Source organism: Pinus tabuliformis, chromosome 2_2 (assembly GCF_031772625.1).
Source record: "Pinus tabuliformis cultivar Carrire ecotype Pingquan chromosome 2_2, CPIR1, whole genome shotgun sequence".
NCBI lineage: Eukaryota > Viridiplantae > Streptophyta > Pinopsida > Pinales > Pinaceae > Pinus > Pinus tabuliformis.
The window spans coordinates 1,021,681,764-1,021,708,793 of record NC_142300.1 but is presented as its reverse complement, the minus strand read 5'-3'; the positions used below and the strand labels follow the sequence as shown (position 1 = coordinate 1,021,708,793).

General features: G+C 36.1%; 1 long non-coding RNA gene and 2 pseudogenes across 1 annotated transcript; 1 reads left to right on the top strand and 2 right to left on the bottom strand.

Annotated features, from left to right (window-relative positions):
- Nucleotides 1-8,323: 8,323 nt before the first annotated feature.
- Nucleotides 8,324-9,161, bottom strand: LOC149196831 (uncharacterized; annotated as a pseudogene).
- Nucleotides 9,162-10,638: 1,477 nt separating this feature from the next.
- LOC149196830 (uncharacterized) lies at nt 10,639-11,405 on the bottom strand (annotated as a pseudogene).
- A 207-nt stretch (nt 11,406-11,612) lies between these two features.
- Nucleotides 11,613-12,888, top strand: LOC149196829 (uncharacterized). Its single transcript, XR_016254152.1, has 3 exons — nt 11,613-11,829; nt 12,431-12,547; nt 12,725-12,888. It is a non-coding gene; the product is annotated as an uncharacterized LOC149196829 (long non-coding RNA).
- The last annotated feature ends 14,142 nt before the right edge of the window (nt 12,889-27,030 follow it).

Here is a 27,030-nt window from a genome sequence, read left to right as displayed (position 1 = left end):
AAAGGAAGGACTCAAAAAGCCACGTGGGGAGATTTTTTACTACACCTTTTGTAATGAAAAATGTTATGGTTCGCGGAATACCCATATGAAATAATCACTAATGCTTACATAGATCTTTGATATATTTTTCTTGTTCTTTTTTGTGAATTTGTTTTGTGGTGGTGGAACATATTATGTATTATTTGGGTATGCTACACACATAGATTTATTCCATGTAATTATTGAGTCCTTCATTTTTGGAGAATTTTTTATCAATTTTTTCCACAAAAGCATTGAATAGGTAAGAAATGAAAGTAGCAAAAATAAATGGTAAAATATGTCTAAAAGCATGAATAAAAATATGAAAACAATTGGTAGAGCGAGAAAGAAGTTACATCGATACTTTCTAAGGCCATGGAAGAAGGATCAAGATACCAATTTTGAGAGAATCTAGACCAAAGAAATTGGATCTCGTCGAAGGGTTAAGTTGGAACAAATCAAGAGAGCATGGAAAAAATATATATGTAGCCACATAGATTTAGTTGTAGGTGATCATATCGAGAGATAGGTCGACATTTTGTCATAATGAGATCTAAAGTCCTTGTATATAATTTGATGTAGATTAGTATTGTTTAATATTAAAGGAGTTCTTCACAAATACATCCCACTTCATCTTTTTTATGCTCAAGAAGCTATACCTCTTTTCATCTTTTTTATGGTCGCGAAGCTATGGTACATGCTGAGTTTATTTATCTAAATTTATTCATTGTGCAAGCCAGCAAAATGTTTGATGATGAGTTTGTCGCATAATTTATTGGAATTGGATGAGGAATGCTTTCTCGCATATTTTCATGAGAGTGTTGAGAAAGAATGACAAAAATCATGACGTGATCGACATATTAAGTGGAAGTCTTCTTTTGTGGGAGATACGCATTGGTTGGGTCGTTTCATTGTCACAAAAGTAAGATAATTAGGAGCCATAACGCTCACAAAACTTGATGGAATTCTTCAACTTTGTTGGGTGAATGGCGCATGCAGGAAGCCCAACTATGGTTGCTAAAATCAGTTTATTCTCTCCGGTCTTGGTCAAAGAGCACAAGTTAGGTTTAGGATTGCGCGAGTTGCATCATTTATTCAGGAAGTTTAATTGCGTCATATCTATGTCTTGTTTATTAGTTGTGACCCACTACAACCCATTGTTGCGAGTGAGGTATAGCTTCTTTTTTTTTTATTCGTTTAATAAAGGTATTTTTAGTCATCGACTCTTCCCCATAGGAATTGATTTTTGGTGATTTGATTCACCATTTTAATTCATTGTCATACTTTTAGTAAATTTTTGTCGTTGCGTAACACCCTTTTCAGTCCTTTATGTTAGTTTTTGGGGATTTGTGGTTTAACTCTTTTATTTTGTGAATAACTTTTGAACTTGTGGAGTTGTCCCATTCGATTTCCAATGGTTGAGTCCATTGTTAAAATATTCCAGTTTTTTCTATAAGTGTTGGGTATCGAAGTATTTATATTTTCTCTAGTTTGTCGCTTTGGCTTCTACATCCTAGCCCTTTATGTCAAAATTTCACCATTGTAGTACTATATAATTTGTCTAAAATTATCCACATTCCACCCTGGTTCACCCTATTAAGGCAATTGTTCCCTTCAACACCTCTCATGATTACATTTTGCAAACATAGGATGTTGCGGGAAATATGAAAATATTGTCTTGGTTTATAATAATCTATCTCACCATGATTTAGTTCTACATCTATTCCGTGAAGTCTACATGAATACTAATATAACTTCATATGGAAATCTTATTTTAGAAGTTAAACCTGAATTTTGACCATTAAAGAATTATGCCATTATGAATTTGTTGGTATTTTTCACTACACCAAAAGGTAGAATAGGTGAATGAGTAAAGAAAGAAGGTATTTGGAGTTATACATTGACCAAGAGAAGAATATAACTAACAGCAAAATTGAATGCAAACACACAAGTAAGCCGTAGTCTTTAACGCGATTTTTTGAAAGCCTTTTTTTTTCCGGTGAAAATCCGACAGTAATTTATTGAAATCCAAGTTTGATAACTAGTTTCTGCACAATGAAAGCGTCCAAGGATTTTTCAGGGTGCTGAATCCGAATATGCAGTTAAAAAACCATTTTAACTGCAACAAATCATGATTTCATCTCAATTTCTTCCGCCGGATTCCGTCACCGGAATATCAAAAAGTCGCATTATAGACAACTCCCACAAGTAATAACACAGGATTTACTGGTAAAACCATGAAAGAGTGTGACGGAAACATCCAGGAGGCAAGGGATTGGAATTTCTATTCAATTAATAAATGATTCTCCACACAGTAGTTTTGGGCATTCATCAGTTTTATAAGTAACTGATGTTTTTGGATATAAAGCTAACTTGTTATTTACATAATTGAGTTCCCTATTAATATATATGATATCCATAGGCTCACTTGCTTGTCCTTGCATGATAAATATGTTTCTATCACATTTCAAGGCACATCCAAGAGCACGAAAAAAACTAACAAGGATAATCTCCACTAAAAATATGGCATTAATCACAAAAGCCATGGAAAAGTGATTGAATTGATCAATAATGAGAAATTCAAGTTTACATTTTATATTATTGCACCAAATGTGAGGTGTCATTACACCAATGGACAATGGAGAATGCACAGTAGACACTATGTGTGTAGCTAAATTTTGCATGCAAGGAAGTCTACAAGAGGGTAATATAATTCCGATATGATACTTATTAATAGTTATTATAATGATGAAGTGTTGTGCTCCTAAGGTTCAACCTCCGGCTAAAGTACTAGATGAAAAAGATCTAGCTCTGGCCTATTTGCCATGCCATGTCCACGATGGTGCTGCAAATCAAGCCCATAACAACAAAGTGTTTGAATACTTGGACAATAATATTATCAATTCCACCACCATGACTATCAATGTACTTAGGTCCATTCAATGTAAGTGTGCATACCAAATGTGGTTCAACATTGACCATGGTCACACCTATGTTTGGCAGAAAACTGTCAACAAGGACACTTTGAAGATGCGAGCTCTGCCATACTATATGTCTGAGGATGTGTTTCATCATGAATTTCTATCTTGTCATGGAGCCAAGAATGTGCAAACCTCTAAAGGGGTTTTACTCTCTCGATGCGATGAAACATCGTAGTCTATCCTCTTATGTTTCGTTATCTTCTAAGAAGCCCTCCGCTGCAGTTGGATCTGATTTTCATCCTATGATGAACTGACTCCATGATTATTTGTCTTCTCTTCATGCAACCATATCTCACGTGGGATCCATGGTAAATTCACCTAGTACAACTTCTTCTATATGTGAAATTGTTCCACTTCTAGGCCGAAATTTTAAACCCCCTTCCCTATCTTTGGCTTCCATGAGTCGTGTATCTTTGACACCTGATACCATTACCAATATTCATCCTGCTATTTCTTTTTCTTTTGACACCTTTGCTTTTGTACAAGCAACATTGACACAGGTTTTCTCTAAACTATTTACTCTTCTTGCTAGTTCCTCCGCCATTATAGATATCTTGGATGATGAGCCTGAAGAGCCCCGTCAACCTACAACTATCACTAAGGAATGCACTGTCCCCTCACCCAGTCCATCTTCACCGCATATTCAAGCTTTATCACCTCATACTACCACTCCCTCTGAAACCATTTCTGATTTCCGTTCTGAACAATCTTAACCTAAAGATACCATCGATAATGTCACCGATATGGAGACATTTTTTTAGCAAAGGTATACAAAAGAACCAGAGTAGATTATTGAGATAGTTCTAGCATCGCCAATGTAGCCTTTATCCATATCGTAACGAGAGCCAAGCACTATCTTTTATTCAACACAAGTATCTACACTTCGGACCTAAATTATTATTGAGAAGTCTTACATCTATTTTCTCAGTCTCTCAATATTATTCCTTTTCTTCCTTCACACGTTCTCGCACAAATTCATGAAAAGTTTCAGCAAGATGGTGCACTGGAGGTCTCCTCGAGGGACATTCTGAGACGTCCATTTGAAGTGGTCGACCCCTTCAAGTAATATTACCTTCAATGGATAGTCTCTCTCCTCCTAATCGTCAATATTGGTCCTCACAACAGTTGTTTTAATTAATCAGAACTTCATCAAAACTATTAGACGAGCGCGTAGCTACTGCTGATTCCAAATACAATGAAGTTGTCACCGTGCCCGAACTGCAGTAGAAAGAACTTCTTACTGCTTTTATGGAATGTGCTCAATGGCGCTCGGAGAAAGAAAACTTGACAAAAGAGGTTGATGAGGTCAGCTGCAAACTTCAAATCATGAAGCCAAATCATGAGGCCAGTTGTTGTAGAGGATGCTTCTAATGCATCGGGATATTTTTCTTCATGTGACCCCACACAGTGTCTTGAGTTTCTTGAGAGTACCTATACATAGTTGTCGTAAACAAGGATTTTTCTAGTACTATTGTTGGTTTGCATAAGCCTATCCATGATCCTATAGAGAAATTCCAGCAATGGATCAATCAAGAAATTTAACAAGGATCCGCTTTCCAAAACAGACTCAAGCAGCTCACGTGGGAGATATTTCGTTAAGTGAAAGATTGGCCAAAGTTACTTTCTAATCGTAACCAACCTTTATACTACTTGCAAGAACAAAGAAAACAAATAATGGAGAAACCCCTTGCAAAAACAGATCTCAAGCACCAACACAATTTATTTAGTTAGTCTCAAGATATTGATAAGCATATTCATGGCTTAGAAGAAGAATCACGCAAGGCCACATCTATTTTATGGGATCTTTAACCTATAACTATGTTGAAATTACGATGTTTTATGTTGTTACACACTTAAATTTAGAAGTTCTTTATGTTGCAAAGTAAGTTAAGTAATTGTAGAATAGAACATAAACCATATAAGCCATATGCATTGTGCAAGACAACCAAGAGATCAACGAGACATAAAAGAACTAGGTAAAAGACAAGGGAAAAACATACAAGGGGAAAACTCAACCACATTCTTCCTCTACTAGAAATCAATTCTTCACTAGAGACACAAATTACAAGGAGAGAATGAAGAAGTGCACCCAAATATGAAGAATATCTATGTCATCTCATAACAATAGTTGATGCAAACACTTAATCACTTTGTCTCTCCAAGATCTACTCTAGCTCTTCAAGATTCTCTCTCTTTCTCAATCTTCCTCTAGACTCTCCAACTCTCTCTTTCACAAGTTTGAATTCTCCTTTCACAAGTACTAGTAACTATATCAAGTGAGGCTTAGAGGCACAAATATATAGCAACAACAAGGAGGTCAAAGTCATGAGGGAGTAACTCATATGCCTTTGAGCATAGTTACATATGCCAAGATAGGAGTGTAACTTATGTATTTAGGATAGAAGTGTCATTTATGCCTTAAAGAGGTTTAAGAGGAATATTTTTATGACAAGCCATTAAAGTGTGTAAGAGAGTCTAGGTGGTGGCTAATATCACTAAATATAGAGAGGAATGATTCCATTAAGAGAGAGAGAGTAACATATGAATTAATTGAAGGGACTGACATATGACATGACTCAGTGTCATGATTCATAGACCTAAATTTCGTTTTAATAATAATAATGATGATGATTAAGTCAAAATTGAACTATTATGATTGATTGATAATAAGAAGGGATTTTCAATCAACAGTATGATTACCAATTGATGCAAGGTGGTTTACTATTTTGTAATTTCATACTTGAGACTTTCTATTTTTATAAATTCATCCATGAACTGCCAATTTTCAACCAGCTAAAGCCTAGTACATACAACTCTGCGAGCTTAGTCATGATGTCGATACATAGTGGCAAGAATTGATTGCTTCTCCCCTTGAGAGACATGTTGGAGAGCATACAACCCAATTTGCTGACAAAGATACTACGTTTTTCACTGAATAGAAGACTATAGTGGAAGATTACGATAGTTTTAAAGCTCAATATTTGCATATCGTTTTTAAGTTGGGTCCTTCGTTTGAATTCAAAGCTTCTCTATAGTGACATGATACATTATCAACAATTGTGCAACTTGCACAGTTGCAAGAAGTATCAAGCATGCAAAAAAAGGAATGACTTGAGGGTAAGTCAATATATTGTGGTCAAGGGCTATTGTGTCATTCTCTTTTACAAAAAAAATTATGAACGGGCAAAGTAAATGATAAAATAAATCAAAAAGCAAGAGCAAGAGAAAGGAGTTACACCAAGAATTTCCATGGTCACAGAAGAAGGATCAAGCTACCAATTTTGAAAGAATCAAGTGAAATAGGACGAAAGCATCAAGCTACCAATTTTGAAAGAATCAAGTGAAATAGGACCAAATCAATTGGATCTCATTAAAGGGGTTAAGTTGGACCAACTCAGGTGAGCGTGAATTAGAACACAACGAAAATTTTATATAAAGCCACATAGATCAAGGTATAGGAAACAACATAGAGAGATAGGTTGGCATGTTTTCGGAATAAGATTTGAAGTCCCTATGTATAATGTGATGTAGCTTAGTTCTGTTTAATCTAGGAGAAGCTCTGAAAAGGTTCTAGGTAATATCCAAAGATCTTCATTGTAATAGCTTGATCCTTTGAATTGATATAAAGAAGAGTGTTGTGGAGTCTCATTTCTATGTGTATTGAATGATGATGTGTTGTATAGCCCTTTAAAATTTTGAAGTACCTTATAGAATTCTTTGTTACGCATCTATATATTTTTGGTAAGGGTTGTTTGAAGGTCTATGAATGATAATAAGGTTTATGTATAATCTATCTAATGAGACAAAATTTGTCACACTCTAGATTCCCCACATATCATTGAAAGACTTGGTAGCCCTAGGGCTAGACTTTCCCCCTTGCAGAGGAATGAAAATGCCAACAATATGCTAGACTATAACAATCTATTTTTTTGATAAACAACAATTACACTAAAACTATTCTCCATAAACAATGCTTGATTATAGGTTAATGTCTTCATAGACAATATATAGCACTCTAGATATTTGGGCTATATAGCAGAAAATGAAATTCTTTTAGGATGCTTCAATAGCAGAAAAATATGAAGAGTATACTCGCACATATGATATATGCATGCCATATGTAAACATTTCATTTTAAGTATAAATTTATTTATTTTTTCTCTTTAAAAAGAAATAAAACATATACATGTGTTATTTAAAAAATGCAATGGAGTGTTTTCAGATAGAAAAATTCAATGTCACATGTTGGAAGGAAGAAAAAAAAGAACAAGTAATTGTTCACATGTATTTGCATGTATATTTCTATTTACATATTATTTTTTCCATTTATATATAAATTTGTGAAAAACTTAAACTATCATAAAATATATAAAATTTAACATTAAAATAAATTTGTGTTGATATACATGATTGATTAATAACTCCACTCTTTTTAGTCCCTGCCATCTGGCATCCGGCAGGGACTATAGTAATCGATATGACCCCTAGTTAGCATTACTTCACCCCTGCCATCTCTGTTATACGCTGGTTATTACAAAGTTTTTAAACGCTGGATTAACGCGCTGTGCCGGATAACCAAAGTTTGGTTTCTAACTTAACTTTTGCCATCTTATTTGGCCTCTTCCCGAGGCGGAAGAGGCCCGACCATAGCTTAAATTCGTTTTACACGCCTGCTTCATTCCGGCTAACCGTCAACGGGTTGTTTTAATGTTAACATTAATTCGTGATCTCATAGATATACAAAAAATAAAACAAGTGCCATGGTTATGCATGGGATACAGGTGGCAAACTAATATTGAAACTGTTCTGTTCATATTGAAACTGTTCTGTTCATCTTCGTCCGTGGCCACAGCTATGAAGCCCATCACAGCTTCTGCACAGATCCTTGTGAAATCTACTGCGTGTCTCGTTTCTTCGATGAGACCTTGAGGCGTTTGGGTGTGGTGAATAGTTACGTAAATACCTACGTGCCACAGCTCACTTCAAATACTTTCTGTGAAAGAATTACCTCTTCTTCGACGATAGGTTCAACCGAAGGAATCGAAAATGGAGGGAACGGGCTCTTCTACTTTGAGCGAGGCCTACAATGAAAGTTCGCCCATCTCTTGAAAAGCTCCCTACTTCACGGTATGAGGTACTTCAATCACATCTAGAAATTTCAGTTTCTGTTTGACTTAAATAAGTACCGCCATAGTTCGTTATGGTCGTCTATAAGCGTATGGGCAAAGATGAGTTACAAAACGTCGTTATTTTCATAGAAATAAACGAAAATTGAAATTTCGAAATCTATTCTAAATCTCAAAACCTAGACTGCCTCACATTTTTCAACTGTCTTCAGCGCAATTCTTTCGAAGGTTTTGGGAACGATGAACCAGATATTCCCAAAAGCAGGTCTGAATGATCACAGGAGCATCCTGGGGAGACAACTCCTTCTGCTGTGGCTGCTGCTGCTACTGCTGCTCCCACCGCCTTCTTCAAGTGGAATGACTCGGATCTTAGCATCTGAAGACTTGTTATCATTGATAACAGTATATTTTTCAACTCGAATGGTTTTGAACTCCCCCTGCCATGCTCCAGGAATTGTTATTGTGATGGGATCGGTGACTTTATTCTTAGATTCTTCCCATTTGTATGAAATCTTGCCCTTCACACCATTATCCCCCTTCCATTCTTGCTTTAAGGACTTCTTCACAGTACATGCACATGGCAGTGGCTTTGCTTTTTCAGGTTTAGTTTCCTTCTTTGCCTTCAAATCCTTGAGCTTTTCCACACTCATCTCCATCGTTGTCATTCGATCAGCCAGGTCCTTCACGAATTCATCCCTGTGGAACTGAGCTTTCTCTACTATTCTTTGAATAGAGAATGAATCCCCACGTCCTCCTGTGATCTGTCGAAACCTGTGAATGGTTTTGTGAGAAGGAGTTGTCTCCATCTCCATTGCTATACGATCTGTGCAGGCAAAGGTGAAGGGCTCCTTCTCTATGGCCTTCTTCACATTCGAATTGAAATCGCAAAGCCATTTCTTTCTGATGGCAAAGAAATCATCATCCAATGGAAAAGGATTCCACTCTAGGTCTAGGTCTGCAACCATCGATTTTTCAAATATGCGTTTGTGGGTTTCTTCAATCCAGGAAGAGGATGGACTTGAGTAGTAGTATTCCACCCAGCTACAGTGCCCGGGTTTCAGGTTTCAATCTCCCTGATGACAGCTGTTAACCTGATGCCACCTTAGGTGGTCTGTTGTATAGCTTGCATGTGTTATGCTAGGGAGATAGGTGTTAGGCACATGGCCGTCATGTAGGGCCCACAAGGTGGATAAAAGTTTCGACTTTCATTCTTATTTTTATTGACATCGGTTGATTTTGTTATTTTTATTTAAATTTGAAATTTGATGTTGCATTGTCGTTTCTTAGTTGAGAGCTGGTACAATTGAGAGCTTACTTTTGTTGGCATGTTATGAATCTGTGAAGGGGCAAACAAGCGGAGGAGGATCCGGCCATAATATTGAGATACATGTAAGTATATTTTCTTGCTGTGAAAGTCATTTGGTATTTATTTTTTCTTCATCAAATCCTTGAGGGTCACATTTGCCAGGTTGGGTTAAAATTCCTGTATTAAATTCTGTCATTTCGTTGATTATGTTTTGCTGCATGCTCGTTTGGTGGGTTTCTGCTGCTGCGCCCATTCGGGTTAATTTCCAGCTTAAATTTGTAGTCCCTGCCATCTGGCATCCGGCAGGGACTATAGTAATCGATATGACCCCTAGTTAGCATTACTTCACCCCTGCCATCTCTGTTATACGCTGGTTATTACAAAGTTTTCAAACGCTGGATTAACGCGCTGTGCCGGATAACCAAAGTTTGGTTTCTAACTTAACTTTTGCCATCTTATTTGGCCTCTTCTCGAGGCGGAAGAGGCCCGACCATAGCTTAAATTCGTTTTACACGCCTGCTTCATTCCGGCTAACCGTCAACGGGTTGTTTTAATGTTAACATTAATTCGTGATCTCATAGATATACAAAAAATAAAACAAGTGCCATGGTTATGCATGGGATACAGGTGGCAAACTAATATTGAAATTGTTCTGTTCATATTGAAACTGTTATGTTCATCTTCGCCCGTGGCCACAGCTATGAAGCCCATCCAGTACTCCACAGCTTCTGCACAGATCCTTGTGAAATCTACTGCGTCTCTCGTTTCTTCTTCGCATAATAAAGATCACATTTACGCAGATGAGACCTTGAGGCCTTTGGGTGTGGTGAATAGTTACGTAAACACCTACGTGCCACAGCTCACTTCAAATACTTTCTGTGAAAGAATTACCTCTTCTTCGACGATAGGTTCAACCGAAGGAATCGAAAATGGAGGGAACCGGCTCTTCTACTTTGAGCGAGGCCTACAATGAAAGTTCGCCCATCTCTTGAAAAGCTCCCTACTTCACGGTATGAGGTACTTCAATCACATCTAGAAATTTCAGTTTCTGTTTGACTTAGATAAGTACCGCCATAGTTCGTTATGGTCGTCTATAAGCGTATGGGCAAAGATGAGTTACAAAACGCCGTTATTTTCATAGAAATAAACGAAAATTGAAATTTCGAAATCTATTCTAAATCTCAAAACCTAGACTGCCTCACATTTTTCAACTGTCTTCAGCGCAATTCTTTCGAAGGTTTTGGGAACGATGAACCAGATATTCCCGAAAGCAGGTCTGAATGATCACAGCAGCATCCTGGGGAGACAACTCCTTCTGCTGTGGCTGCTGCTGCTACTGCTGCTCCCACCGCCTTCTTCAAGTGGAATGACTCGGATCTTAGCATCTCAAGACTTGTTATCATTGATAACAGTATATTTTTCAACTCGAATGGTTTTGAACTCCCCCTGCCGCGCTCCAGGAATTGTTATTGTGATGGGGTCGGTGACTTTATTCTTAGATTCTTCCCATTTGTATGAAATCTTGCCCTTCACACCATTATCCCCCTTCCATTCTTTCTTTAAGGACTTCTTCACAGTACATGCACATGGCAGTGGCTTTGCTTTTTCAGGTTTAGTTTCCTTCTTTGCCTTCAAATCCTTGAGCTTTTCCACACTCATCTCCATCGTTGTCATTCGATCAGCCAGGTCCTTCACGAATTCATCCCTGCGGAACTGAGCTTTCTCTACTATTCTTTGAATAGCGAATGAATCCCCACGTCCTCCTGTGATCTGTCGAAACCTGCGAATGGTTTTGTGAGAAGGAGTTGTCTCCATCTCCATTGTTATACGATCTATGCAGGCAAAGGTGAAGGGCTCCTTCTCTATGGCCTTCTTCACATTTGAATTGAAATCGCAGAGCCATTTCTTTCTGATGGCAAAGAAATCATCATCCAATGGAAAAGGATTCCACTCTAGGTCTAGGTCTGCAACCATCGATTTTTCAAATATGCGTTTGTGGGTTTCTTCAATCCAGGAAGAGGATGGAATTGAGTAGTAGTATTCCACCCAGCTACAGTGCCTGGGTTTCAGGTTTCAATCTCCCTGATGACAGCTGTTAACCTGATGCCACCTTAGGTGGCCTGCTGTATAGCTTGCATATGTTATGCTAGGGAGATAGGTGTTAGGCACATGGCCGTCATGTAGGGCCCACAAGGTGGATAAAAGTTTCGACTTTCATTTTTATTTTTATTGACATCGGTTGATTTTCTTATTTTTATTTAAATTTGAAATTTGATGTTGCATTGTCGTTTCTTAGTTGAGAGCTGGTACAGTTGAGAGCTTACTTTTGTTGGCATGTTATGAATCTGTGAAGGGGCGGACAAGCGGAGGAGGATCCGGCCATAATATTGAGATACATGTAAGTATATTTTCTTGCTGTGAAAGTCATTTGGTATTTATTTGTTCTTCATCAAATCCTTGAGGGTCAAATTTGCCAGGTTGGGTTAAAATTCCTGTATTAAATTCTGTCATTTTGTTGATTATGTTTTGCTGCATGTTCGTTTGGTGGGTTTCTGCTGCTGCGCCCATTCGGGTTAATTTCCAGCTTAAATTTGTATTGGGCTTATTGAATTTGGGTATTTTGAAAAGTCATTTATATTTTTACCTGTTTTTATTGTAGTCTTTGCTTCCATGAATGTTGTAAATGCGTTTGACTGATAGGCTTATGATGATTTTGGAAATTGAGCAACTTGTTGAGCTATTTGTGCGTGGCTTTGGGGCAGAGGGGGAGTGGGGTGGTGTGAGTTTTCTATTGTCAAATTTTCTTGTTTTCAGGGTTTGCTAGGGGGGATTGTAAGAGGGATGATGCCTTCATGCTGGTGCTCTAATGGCAGTGCTATCTTATCTGGAATTTTTCTCCAGCGGTGTTCAGGTACAGTCGCAAAAGTTGTATTTTATTAGCTTTTGTTTATATAGGAAAATTTAATCTTATGTTTGAGTCTGCTCTTGGAATGCACTAGAGGGTAGCATTGTCCACTGCTGCAAACATTTGCAAGAAGATTCCATCTGATGCAGCGGAATTTGTAATGGATGTTGTGCCAATATTGACAAATCTTCTTCAATTTCATGACTCAAAGGTAATCTATTTTTTGCATATTCTCCTTTCATATTTAACGTAGGAGTGCGTTTATAAAGATGGCATAGTGTTAAATTTATATTTGTTTGTGTTTTGTGTTCAATTTTTATTGATCCTTTGAAGGTTTACCTTGAAGTACATTTCCTCCTCTGGCCAATGATAAATATTTGTTACACAGGTGGTCGAAGATGCATGTATTTGTTTGACTCGGATTGTAGAATCTTTTTCCTCTTCTTCTGAGAAATTAGATGAACTCTGTAATCATGGCTTGGTTACACAACCAGCAAGACTTATATCTGTCGGTACTTCTGGAAGTGGCCAGTCATCTCTTAGTACATCCACATATACGGTATCAACATAAGTGACTTATTTGTTAAAAAAATTGGAAGGTTCTGTTATAACTTATTGCATGGTCTCATATTATCAATTGGTTTGCAGGGTTTGATTAGGATTCTATCTAAATTTGCTGGTGGATCTGCTTTAGCTGCCAAGGCACTTCTTGATCTCTCCACGGCCCGCCCTCTTCATGCATCGATAAGGCAGGAATAGGCTACTTCAGAGGCTTACAAAAATGTTGAGTCTCATTGTCTTCATTCTACATATTATGTTGGTGCTTGTTGGCATAGTTTATTTTGGGTTTACATAAATCCAAGTTGCAGAAGGGCAATCAATTGAGATGTTTTAGTATCCGTGGCCCTCGAACTTGAACCTCTCAAACTACAACAACTATCACTTTGGCAGCCGTGTTTCCCCAGCTAGTTATCAGTGTTCATACATGCAATACTTGTACTTTTGTTTGTTAAGGTATTTTCATGGCTCTTCAGGATTTGTGAATGTAAATGCGTGTATGGGATGAAATTAGTGTTGTAGACATGCGCCGTAGACATGCATAGTTGTTTAGGAAGCAAGAGAACGACCTGAGATGACTATTGCCATTAAAAAAAGCTAAATGCCAAGTGCCGTTTGCAATTTGTGGTTTTGTAAGAAATCTTTAGGCACATGAAAACTTGGGGAAATTTGCGGCTCTCCAAGTTAAAAATCAGTTACCAGAGTGACCCCTCCCCCCGCAATCCACTTCTGGGCTGGTTTGTCAATCATGAAATGAAGCTTTCGGAGTTTCCTCTCCTCTCCAAGCCTTCCTTTCCAAGATTGTATAGCTGTATTGAATCTATAGGGCAGGGGCAGTTCCTACAGGCTACGCCATGATCCCACCATGCCCCGCCCTCTTCATGCATCGATAAGGGAGAGCAAAGACTTCTTGAAGTGAAGAGGGCTTCACTTCACTTTATCTCCCGCCGGAATAGGCTGCTTAAGAGGCTTAAAGAAATGTTGAGTCTCATTGTCTTCATTCTACATATTATGTTGGTGCTTGTTGGCATAGTTTATTTTGGGTTTACATAAATCCAAGTTGCAGAAGGGCAATCAATTGAGATGTTTTAGTATCCGTGGCCCTCGAACTTGAACCTCTCAAAATATGGAGCCTTGGTTGGAGTTAATTCATTATAAGGGTTTATTTTAGCTATACCCTACACTCTCAGTTTAATTATGAAGACATACGACCACTGTGTTAAGATTTAGGGTTTTTACCCATCAAACCTTAGTACCGCTATCACTCTAGTTTTCTCTAGCACTGTATTATTACTTTGATTCTGTAATCTCTACGCATAGAATTATTGTTTTCGGTTATAGTCCAAGATTTTTGACTCGGTTCCATTTGGGCTTTTTCCCTTGGACAGATTGAAATCGTGTCACCGTAGATGACTGCTTCAGGTAATACCAGTAAGTATATTCTTGTTTTTTTTTATCTGGATTTTAAATTTCTGAAATCTGTATCTTATGCAAGCTTCATTTTATGACTACGATTATACGTATGATCTCTGGGGGAAAGTTGTTCAATAAAGGCTGATTTTTTACTTCATGAGGACCTCAAGAACTAAATAGCTTCTTTTCTTTTCAGGTCGGAACTTCTCTATTTGCTCAAAACCTACACGATTCTCTGTGGATGACCTTTTGAACGTATCAGTCCTGTGTATGACTAAACAAGTCTTGAAATTGCTATCATTGCAAGTCTCTCTGTAGTTCCCAGAGTAATAGCTTCCAGTATAGAGTAAGCAACAAGGACATGAAACCTATTGCTTAATGAGTATACTAGGTATAAGCATATTGAACTAAACCCATTGAATACACCAATCAGCTAACCAATCTCTAGTCATAAGTTTCATTACATTATCTCTAATATGGAATGACTTACTTATGCTTACAGATCCTGCTTAATATAGGTAAATACGCATACTTAACATACGAGCTATACAGGTATGATAAAGACTGGGTAACCACTGGCATGGCAGATCTGTATTATTACTTTGATTCGGTAATCTCTAAGCATAGAATTATTGTTTTCGGTTATAGTTCAAGATTTTTGAATCGGTTCCATTTTGTCTTTTCCCTTGGATAGATTGAAATCGTGTCACCGTAGATGACTGCTTCAAGTAATACCAGTAAGTATATTCTTGTTTTTTTTGATCTGGATTTTAAATTTCTGAAATCTGTATCTTATGCAAGCTTCATTTTATGACTATGATTATAGGTATGATTTCTGGGGGAAAGTTGTTCAATAAAGGCTGATTTTTGACTTCATGAGGACCTCAAGAACTAAATAGCTTCTTTTCTTTTCAGGTCGGAACTTCTCTATTTGCTCAAAACCTACACGATTCTCTGTGGATGACCTTTTGAACGTATCAGTCCTGTGTATGACTAAACAAGTCTTGAAATTGCTATCATTGCAAGTCTCTCTGTAGTTCCCAAAGTAATAGCTTCCAGTATAGAGTAAGCAACAAGGACATGAAACCTGTTGTTTAATGAGTATACTAGGTATAAGCATATTGAACTAAACCCATTGAATACACCAATCAGCTAACAAAAAAAAGAACTATGTGCTATGTGCAGGGACTAGCTGCTTCGCAGCCCTCCTCCTTGTTTATGTTGGTAATAAACAATTTTATCATATTACAACACTTTTACAATAATGAAATTTCATAAAAGTTTGATGAGATTCATTGGCATAAATATGGAAACTTTATTGTAACATTTCAATATTCTAACACTATCGATTGCATGATTAGATACAACTTTATATTTTACCATTATATCCGTTGAATGTTCGAAATGTGATTTCACCATTCTTGAATTTTTCTTTCATATTTTCAAAGTCAAATGTTGTCCATTATAATTATACAATAGATCTTAATATTTCAATTTTAAGTGTTGGATTTGACTTTTAATTCAAATTTGAATGATGATATTTATGGTTTGTAATTGATATGGGGATGGTACTAAATTTAAAATTGAGTATGGTAAATGTCTATTTATAAATAATTTTTAATTTTTAATTATTGTATTAAACATATAAAATTTATGTATCAATTACTATTCTAGTATTTAGATTCGAAGTATGAAAATTAAAAATAAGTTTGAAAATTACCCATTTCTTACTCTCTAATTATTTTATTTGAAATGATGTAGGGTTGTCTTTTATATGTTGTATGGTTTTCTAATCATATATATGGAGTTGGAAGAGATTTTTATTTGTCATTATTTAGGGATGTCTTTTATATGTTTTATGGTATGTGAAGTGGTAATCTCTTGTATTGAATTGGTTTAATTATCGCTCATATATTATGTTTTGAATTTTTTTTGATTATATAGTTCAATTTTGGTTTAAGGTTTAGGTCATATTTTTAGTATATTGGACATAAGTTTAGTTTTTTTGTCAAATTTTGTTTATTTTTTTCGATAGTATGATGGAAAAAAATGCTTCTATTGGAACCACAACTCTGAAGAAGTTATCCCTAAAATATGTGGTTGTTGTTGCCCCATTATATCTATCAAATATTTGTACCCTAGGTTGCTCAAACTACCTCTATTACAACAAATGACAAATGATACTCCATGTGATTTTCACCAAAGAATCTTTCTTAACTTGATATGGATCACAAAAGACTAAACTCTATTAACAGATGAAATTATTAACTATCTTAAGCTTTCTAGAGAACATACAACCCTATTGAGGGGACATATGATTTTGGGAGCAAACATATTTTGTAGTATGCATTTTATTAGATACCATTAGATGTGTTGCATCCGAAGCATTGGTTTGTGGTATAATGTTTTCATTTAGAGCTCTTGATTTCATTGCACTAGAGTCCATAAACTATGGAGTCCCCACTTAGTCAACGGATATGAGAGTGCGTGGATTGTTATATATTAGAGAAAATCCCCAACCTCACTAGATATTTATAAAAATTTCCAAAATATTTTTTATTTCACCCCTCCCAATATATCTTTCTAATTAAAATCACACTTATTTTTAATACATAGGTACAAATTTTATTGATACCTTATTTATACTCTTTAATAAGTACAATTACCTCCTACCTCATATCTATGTCATACTTACAATATATTAACTTTATTTTTCACAATTAAAAAACTCTTTATACAAATAAAAATATTAAAATATTAACCAACGAGCATTAATATCTAATTCAACCCAACCACATGAAATAATAAATAAACTTTAATTAAAAAATAAATAAAAATCGTACACAATGCATATGAATATTTTTAGAATGAAAAAATTCATCAATAAACCATATTAATAATGTGTAAAGTGAATAGAATCATCAATAAACCATATTAATAATGTGTAAAGTGAATAATCTAAATAGCAAGTTCTATGTTGAAATTTAAATAAATTTTATTCATCCTCTTCATCTTTTCAATATGGAGGACTCTATATATTTTACAAAACTCTTTGTTAAGTTCTTTACCCTTTTCTTTATCAATACGTCAAAAATAATATATATATATATATATATATATTTATATATTAAAACTATTTTTAAAAGAGATTAAAAATATAAATTTTTTACTTCAAAATATTTAATAATTTTAAATTATTATATTTTGTTTTGTTTATAATGATAAGTTTTTTATATATATTTAATATTTTCTTTAAATAATAAAACTGAATATAATTTAGCTATCAATTATTATTTTTATAAATATGTTTATTTTGTAATAGGTTTTTAGAATTTTTGTTTAAGTATTAACGATTTATAGATATATGATAAAGATTTTAAGGTATTTTTGAATAAAGATGTTATATGTAGTAATTTCAATTTAAGTATTGATAATTAAAAAATAGATGTATAGTAAAGATAGTCCTTAGAATTAGTTTAATTGATAAGTCACACGTTCAAGCCTCTCAATTCTTTAGTGATGTCAATAGGAAGTGGACATTTCTCCTATAAATATTTTGTAGAGATAAAGATTATAGCAGAGATTTAGCCTCTAAGAAATATCCACATAAAATTTTTAGCACAAGTTAAAATAAAGGGTTGAGATTTATCTAACTATGAAATGTATGTGCTTGGTACAAATAGTCCACGAGATTTTCTTGGTACAAATATTCCATGGACGTGGATTTAGCCTCTACCAAAGATCCACATAATATTTGTATCACTAGTTAGAACAAGTATAGATCCATCTTAGCCATGGATTTACCAAGGGTGGATAGGGATCAAATATCATTATATACAAATGTGTTTTTATAATTCAAGCCTTGGAAAAAGGTTTATATGCGAAAATATCTAATCCCTTTTAGTGCTTGATAAATCTATGATTAAGATTGATCTATAATGGTGTTCTGTCTCTCTCTATTTATAGGCCATGTATAATTTTCCATTATTTAAATTGTATTTCTGAATATTTTGTTATTATTACTATTTTATATTAAAAATTGAATTAATTAAATATTTCCACTTGATCATATTACATTTAATTATTTTTTTCCTTTTGAGCATTGGAATATTTTACTAGTGGCAACATTAAAACTCATCGAAATATTAACTAACCTTGATCCATCTTAACTCACCAAGTGTAGAGAGGGATCAAATATTTTTCATAGTGGATTGTAATATTAACTAACCTCGATCCATTTTAACTCACGAAGTGTAGAGAGGGATCAAATCTATTTAAATCACTTTAAAAGAGGTTTGCAACTCAAGGCATTTGATCCCTCTTGCTCCTTGGTAGATCTAAAGTTAAGATGGACCTCGGTTGGTTTAGTTATTAGTAATTGGTAATTATAATTATTATTTTAATTTAATTTTTATTTTTTTTAATTAGACGGAGCCAAAATGTTTTAGTTAATAATGAGAATTGCTAATTTTATTTTTATAATTTATTTATTTTTAATTGTATTTTAATTTTAATTTTATTGTTATTTAGTTTGATTTAGTCAAAATATCTGTGTAACATAACCATGTAAGAATAATAAGAATGAGATTATTGATGTTTTATAATGCTTAACCAAATATATATACTTATTTATGTTTTTATTATAATTGAGGATGCTTTTTTTTATTTAAACTATATTTTTTAAGGACACCTATCAACTCCAAGTTGAGAATGGACTAAATTATACACCACTTTCATACTGTGTTGTAGAATCAACCTGTGAGCTCAATAAAGGGTTGCGATTTTTATCAATAATTGTTATGTTATGTTATTTTTTCTTTTCAATTTGATTAAAAAAATCTTATGAAACTAAATTAGAATAAATACAAATACTATTTACAAAATAAGAATCTTCATGGAAAAATAAGGTGGAATTTCCATGGCTAAGAATATTGTTATATGACTCTTTTTTTCTAATTTCTTTGGTTTCCTAGTTTATAATAATTGAGTATTATCTATGAGTTAATTTAATTCTTATTGATTGTTATCATTATGTTAGCTTAATCATCGTTATTTATTAATTTATAATGCAAACTAAGTTGATTATGATTGGTTCTTATCTTTACATGTAAGTGGTTAACCATAATTGATTATTATCTCTCACTGTGAGTTAATTACTTGTTATCTTTAAATGTTATGAGTCATTCTTGGTTATTATCATCATTAGGTTGTTTATGAAACCTCTTTATTTTTTATACATGAGACCCCCTTCCATAGATCAATTTGACTTCTCAAGTTGGTAGAAGTGAAAATACTCTAGTCATCTCTAACTGGTTAAGAGGAAATACATGTCCTTAATCATTGTTCAATTATTACAAACACTTAATTTTATAAATATTTTTATTATGTTTCTTTAAAATATCACTATAAAATAAAGAAGAAATTACATATTTTTATTTTCATAATTATTTAAATAAAAAACATAGTAATACTTAGTTTACTGTTGTGAATATAAATAATTTTTAATGCATAAGTGATCATATTTAAATTAAAATAAACGTAAAATCCTATCAAATGAGATCTTTGCAAATGACAAAAATTTACTTCAATATAGCGCTGTGGTCAACCACTTATATCATTGATTTCATACCAAGAGCCTAAAATTATTGAACTCGTTTCTAATCAAATTAAAATATTGATTTACATTACAAAGATGAATAATATTGATCAACAATTATTTGTGTAAAGTTAAAATTTACAAAGGTGTTAATATATATATGTATGTATGTATGTGTGTGTGTGTGTGTGTGTATATATATATATATATATATATATATATATATATATATATATATATATATATATAGATATATATATATATTCCTCGTATCTTAATTGAATATTTATAGGAATTTGTTGAAAACGTAACATGGAAGGCCTTCTAGCTTGTGCCTTAGCGAGAAATACCAAGAGTTCTTCTTTCTCTCACCATGAGTGGGAGCTCATGAGTTAATCTTCAATTATGAGGAGTTATTTGGCAATTTATTCAAACAATCTTCAAGATTCCATGCTTATAGGAACTTTAGTCAAGTAGAGCCTTCATTAGTTTGATTACAGAATGGGGCGGGAGTTACACGCTTATTTAGAATGAGTTGTCTTTAGTCTTGATTGAAGGAAGAATTAGTTAATAATCTGTGTTGATTGGAGAGAGAATTAGCCAGACTCTGATTTAGCTCGTATAAGAACTTGACTTCTAAATTAAGTTTCGCCTCCTTGCATGGATTAATGTTTAGCTATAAAGAGAAGGACAAAGGAACAACTCTATAGAAGTTTTATGATATAATCTTTGTTTGTGGGTGCACATTCTTGAGGAGAAAGTATGCACAAATGTAGGAACAAGTTTTTCCTAAGGAATACAAACTAATTTATGTAGAGAATATGGGCATAGTGCACTAGAAAATATGATATATGTTGCACAAGGAAATAGGCCCAAGGAAATAGGGTTTTTTGGTGTGCAAATATCAAGCAGCGGGATCAAGGTTTTGCAAGGAAAGTCGAGGCTAGTTCAATATAAGAAGAAGTGTGTGCTCGAAGAGATATATTGCTTTGTAGCACATCTAATTTCTTAAGGACTATATAAAACATTCCACCAAAAACAAAGCAGGTCTTCCCATTTGTGTTTCCTATGTAAACAAACGTTTCAATTACTGTGATGTGCTTTTATCTCTAGAGTTTTATTCCACTCCTTATGAGTTACTAAGAAAAATCCCATTTGTGTTTCCTCTGTAAACAAACATTTCAAATTGTGTGATGTCTTTTTATCTCCAGTGTTTTATTCCACTACTTATGAGTTATTAAGAAAAAATGTGTCGTAGTGAAAGTAATTTTTTTTTCAGTTTAGAATTATCTTGTTTTTTAGATATTTATTGTTGTGGGGAAAAATGCCTATGCAAGACGATCCTATCCACCTAAGGTGTGACAGTGCCTTAGCAACAAACAGAGACAACTATTCTAGTATTCTTCCTTTATGAATTAAGAATGAAGAGAGATGGATGGACTAACCGGTGTCTTCCGTTTGTCCCTCGATCCGGTTTCTCTTCTCTTTGGGAGTTCACAGCTACTTGTCTTCTCGCTCGCCCAACTTCAACAGGTCTCTGCAAGATTACAAGAGAAGAACACTACACAAAGACATAGATTCATAAACATAACTAGTTAAGGATTAGAAGTAAACTAAACATACTAATGCAATCATACATCAAAGATACATCATTATATAAGAGAAACCAAGATAGCTTTATTGATGAATAACAAGGTTCAGGAAGAGATACAACCCAGAGGGCTCCAATCCAGCATCTCCTTCCCAACAGAATGGAATTCCTATCTTCACCTCCCTTCAAAGCATTAAGCACCCAATGATCCCAGTCTCAAACCAACAACAATTCTTTGCAATAACAAAATTCCAGCCTCTAGATCTCATGGAGGAGAGATCCATATATAGATGTTTAGGAGAGAGGATGAGTCAGCTTGAGATCTGACTAGTGTCCTCTCCCTCTGTCAGTTCTTGATTCCACTTGGAGGTTCTTGCTTCCACTTGGAGATTTGGAACCTCTTACTCATCACCAGTCGAATTCCCTGAGGCAAGTGTCATTTTGGAAGCTTCCTGGGTTTTGACACCTTGAGAAATGAGCTTGCCACATGTCCACTCTCGCTCAGTGCAAGTAGCCAGTGTTGGCTTTGACATTTAGCGCAGGTAGCGAGTGTTTCCATTGACATTCAACGCAGACAGTCAGTGGAGCCATTGACATGATCCCGAATTGACTTGTTTTTGAGCAGTTTTTGGTCGAGAACATCTGTGAATTGTTGTGGTTTGTTAGCCTTGTTCCTTTAGGGGGAGGAACAACATGTTTAGGGATTTTGGATCCCTTAGATTATGGACATTTCATGCTCAATGCTGTAAGGCACAAAAATGTGTATAACAGTTGCCCCCTAAAGTATGAGGCCGTTTATCGGGTGAAATGCTTTATCCATGAGGATCCGAAGTTCATCCAATGTTGGGAGGAGACCTGTAATAACATACAATACAATGCATTATTTTTCATACTGCTTTCATAATCTAGCTGAGGCGGGCATTCCCATGCTCAGCTTTATAAATTCATTTCTTTGTACATAGAACAGACAATCGTCTCATGGTAGACTGATAATTTTGATAAAATTATCATCCTTTGAGTAGGATGATCATCTGCTGCAATGATGTACATGTGAAATGTCTTTATCTTTCCTGAATATATATATCGCAGCCCGGATGGATGAAACTAGATCCCGGGTCTTCAAACTCGTTCGATCTTCACTCTAAGTACAAGTCGATCCATGTGAGAAATGTTCTGAAGTCGAACATGGAAAGACATCGCTTGATTACTGGTCAATGAGGTAAACCGTTAACAAGAGTGAGGGGAATCACCGATAATGATAATGACCCTCAAGGTACTGCAGTACAATTCACGTGGTGTGAATAAAGGACTTGGCATCGAACACCACGCAAAATCTTCTAGTCGAAGGTCATTGATGTATACCTGTCGCTGGAAGTGAGAAACTTGCCATTGAGGCATGCAAGCTTCAAAGTACTGAAGGAGTTGTTCCTAGATCAACTTCTTGGATAATGAGCTGATGTCGACAAGAAGCGATCCGTTAAAGGAGGGCCTTAATGAATCCCACATCAGTGACACAAAACGGAGCTAATGATATTGAAGGAGGTGAAAACGATCTGTGACATATGATTCAGGGTGGCGATCATGAAAGGATGAAGGATAATTTATGGCAGTGGATGGGACACAGTTGACTTTTCTGAGCGACTTCTCTTGAACATGTGGCGACACTGATGCGATGGATTGGTACCATCAAAGTTTTCTTTAGTTTCTCCCAATTTTTCCCCAGTCATTGCTGACCAGTACCTCTTTATTTTTGTCAAGCTTGAGGAGGATAACATATGCTTGTTCTATAACCTGCCCTTCAGGTAAGCCCATCGCTATGTTTTAACGAGCCTAGCGATAGTGAAACTCGTTCTCGTCTAAAGACAAGTTTGTCGCTATTTAATGATTTTAACGAGTCTAACGACAAGGATAACTCGGTCGTTTTCATTTTTAGAGAGTCTGAAAAGGTACATAAAGTTAACTCCAAAATTCCTTTTTGGTCATCTAATCCCTTAAGTCCGAAAAAGTATAAAACAATACAGAAGGGATGAGTTTTCTATAGTTTTAACGAGCCGAACGAACAAGCGCTCGATCTTTTTGTCCTATAATCCCTCAGGTCCAAAAATATTAAAATCTAGAGGACGGATAGCACTTCCTGTCGCTTTAACGAGCTGGAAGGCCAAAACTCATCAATCTTTTCATATTTTACGAGTCAGTTGAAAAGAGCTTAAAGAAGACTCGTCTTTTGAGGAACGAGTGATAAAAAGGGTTAGCAGCTGATTCCAGGTACAGGTTGGAATTTTCCAATCACGGCAGTGTCACAAGGATGGCTAGGTGAAATTACTCTTCGCAGCTGTTCCTCAAAATGGGTAAACAATCATATGGAGGTGAACGATTGGCCAAATGAAAGGTGGAGGTGACGGTGCAAACACGACCAAGGCTTTAATGGCTGATAGGATCTTGCGTTTATTTTTTAATGAGCATGAACTGTGTGCTAAAACTGCTCGTTTATCCAGTCGTATGATAAGAATGTCTCACTGGAGATGCTATTTTTTAGGGAGCTTAGATCTCACAAAGCTTTGGTCCGAATCGTTTCGTTATGCAAGTTCGGAAATGACTAATCCTACGAGTTTAAAGGGTTAGAGGTCCTAAAAATTTAAAAAATAAATAGTCGCCCCTTGCTTGCACTCCAAAAGGTTTGCATGCCCCTAGGTATAAAATAGAGTTTCAAGGTTACCCCTCAATTTGCAGGAAAAACATTTGTTTAACCGGGAGAGGCCTACCTCTTTCAGGTTACCAAAGATTGTCTCATTTGTGTAGCAAACAAAACATTTCTTCAAAAATGTCCACTGAGATGAACAAAGGTGAGTGACAACGAGCGCCAAACACATAACTTTGACAAAAGAATCTTATTCTAGAACAACCCCTCTTCCATGACGGATGGGTTACAGACTAGTCATATTCTCCCGCGGAAACCTACCCTATACCCAAATTTTTCCTGCCGAAGTAGACCAGGACGCATGCCCCCTGGGTTCCAGTCATATCCTCTCGGATTACTCGCGCTCATCAGGAGGATGGACCGTGGGTTGAGACACTTCTTGCGTGAAAAGACCATTTAGGCATGGTACATGACTATTTGCGATGCGTGATCCGGAAAATGAAAGTTGGTCCATGAGCTTGACCACTCTTCCTTCATGCGGAAAACACATTACTCTAAAGAGTGAGGAGACGATGGCTCCCATGCAATATATATAGTCTCGCCCAAGGAGTAGGTTATAATCCAAGGGTCCTTGAATGGCCATCACGTTCATTTGAACGGTCTTCCCTTTCAATGTGATCGGCACATTGGGGAGGATCCCTAAAGGTCGACTGGTTCCTTTATCAAGGCCTCATAGATTTCTCATTTCAGGCAAAAGCGTTGGTGAACCAAGCGCTTTCCAAGAAATAGAGGAAAGGATACTCACAGATGCCCCTTCATCAATAATAGTGCCAGCCATTACCATTCTGTATATTTGAACGATAATTCTGAATGGTATACTCGCTGGCAGCCGAGGTCTGCCTAGCTGGTTCCAGTCGAACGAGACAACTAGGTTGCTTGGTGGTGGGACTGAATAGACAGCCGGATATCGCTCTGACGAACTTCCTTCCTGCGATAAGGGAATGGGGGCATTGCCCCCTTGTTCATCAGAGTCAATGTTGATGAAGAGAATTTGGACGGTGTCGTCTTTATTCTCCTCTGTGATAGTATCATTCGAAGATAGAGCCTCTGAAGGCAAAACCGGGTCAACTGCCGCCTCAACCTTTTGACTTTCGTCAGGTATGGATTCAGACGGTTCATCTCCAGTGATAGATGGTTCGGCTGACCACCTGAGCGGGCCAGTCGGGTTCTCAACTAGCGAAGGACTTGGCAGGAGTTTTTGATATCAAGGAGGAAGTTGCGCTCGTAAAATCGGGCGATCTTACAAAACTATTTTTGCCTCGTCTAAGAAGGGACAACGGTGGATGGCATGATCGCCTTCACATAGTCTGTAGGGAAATCTAGCTTTCCCTCTCTGTCCTGGGGCTTCACTTCCACTAGTTGACGGTGAGCAGTCAACATGGCTATCAGATGTTGACCCTACCGAATTGTGCAGACGGGGAGACCAGTCCCTTAGTATCCGAGGGATGCAGGGAAAATCTATGTTGAAGTGGTCTCCCTTGCATATGGCACATGGCAATTTAGGCCTAGTGAGTGCTGTGTGTGGATTTTTGTCAGACGACACTTGTTTGCCCCCAGTCGCTTTTGGCTACTTCTTCTTCTTCTCTTTCTTCTTCTTTTCCTTCTTCTCCTTAGGAACCCAGTTTTTTGTTTTACCAGTTGTGTCAAGTGAAAAGGAAGGAGAAGAGGAAGAATTATACGAAGTAGAAGGCTGGTGGGTAACTCTAGTCTGGTCTAATTGTTGACTCGACTGTTCAGGAATGGTTGTGTTTTGAACGACATTGGTTGAAAAGAGCCAAACTGGTAGGCCAATTGTCAGTCCTGGAAGCGACAATGTGGCCATGTGGGGCGCACCAACATCTCCCCAAGAGGAGAAGGGACTAGGATTTTTGCAAAGGGGAATTCCTTGGTTGGTGGGCTCCATCTTTTCAACCTAAAGATCAACGCGGGAATAAAGGGTGATTGTTCCCTTTAAAATAAATTGTTAACGACGCTTTAGACACAACTTTCTTTTTCACTTTTAAAGAGTCGAGAAAAAGCTAAAGATGACTCTAGTCTCCTTCGATGTTTTAATTAGCCCGAAGTGACAAATGCTCGGATGGACTTTTTCTGTAATAGAGTCTGAAAAAGGCCAAAAGAAACTGCTCTGGAGTTCTAGGCAGAGGGTGTGCCAAACTTTTCGCAAAACCGCAGAATACTTTTTAGGGTACGGGTGGTCGATCTTCCTGAATGCTGTGTTCAGTGCATTATGATCAGTAGGGCGGCCGACACGGCTTCCTAAGGATAAAGGTTATATTTCCTATAGGGGTCTCCCAATATATACGCAACGGTACGTGGGAGCACAATCCGTACTGGCTCTATCGTCCCTCAGGAGGAATCACCCACCTTACACGAGATCGACAGTCACCAGGCTTTATGACACCGGAACACGTCTCTAGCCTAGACCTCTATGTTGTGTGTTATGTTGCAAAGCATTGTTAAGTTCATTCAGTTTATTTTAAGTTGATCTTTTTAGAAGTTTGCCGTTCTGGATCACCACGAGATGTATGATACAATTCCTAAATGCAGTCTAAGATGATAAACAAGCTTTATATCTTTTCAACTTTGAAAATCCTAGCTACTAAGGGAAAAGAAAGACACCATATTTTCTCAAAGAGCAATCAGCACACTCTAATGCACTTTTCCTAAATCAAGCATGCAAACTATCAAAATGCAAATGCACAATGTAGGTGTTTGTTTTCCGCTTTCTTAGTATTGATGCCTACAAAGAAAGCTTTTTGTACAACTTTGAATTTGCTTTTAAATGACAAGTACAAACAAGTTTACTTTTTCGAAATCAGAAAGGGTAGAAGAGATTAC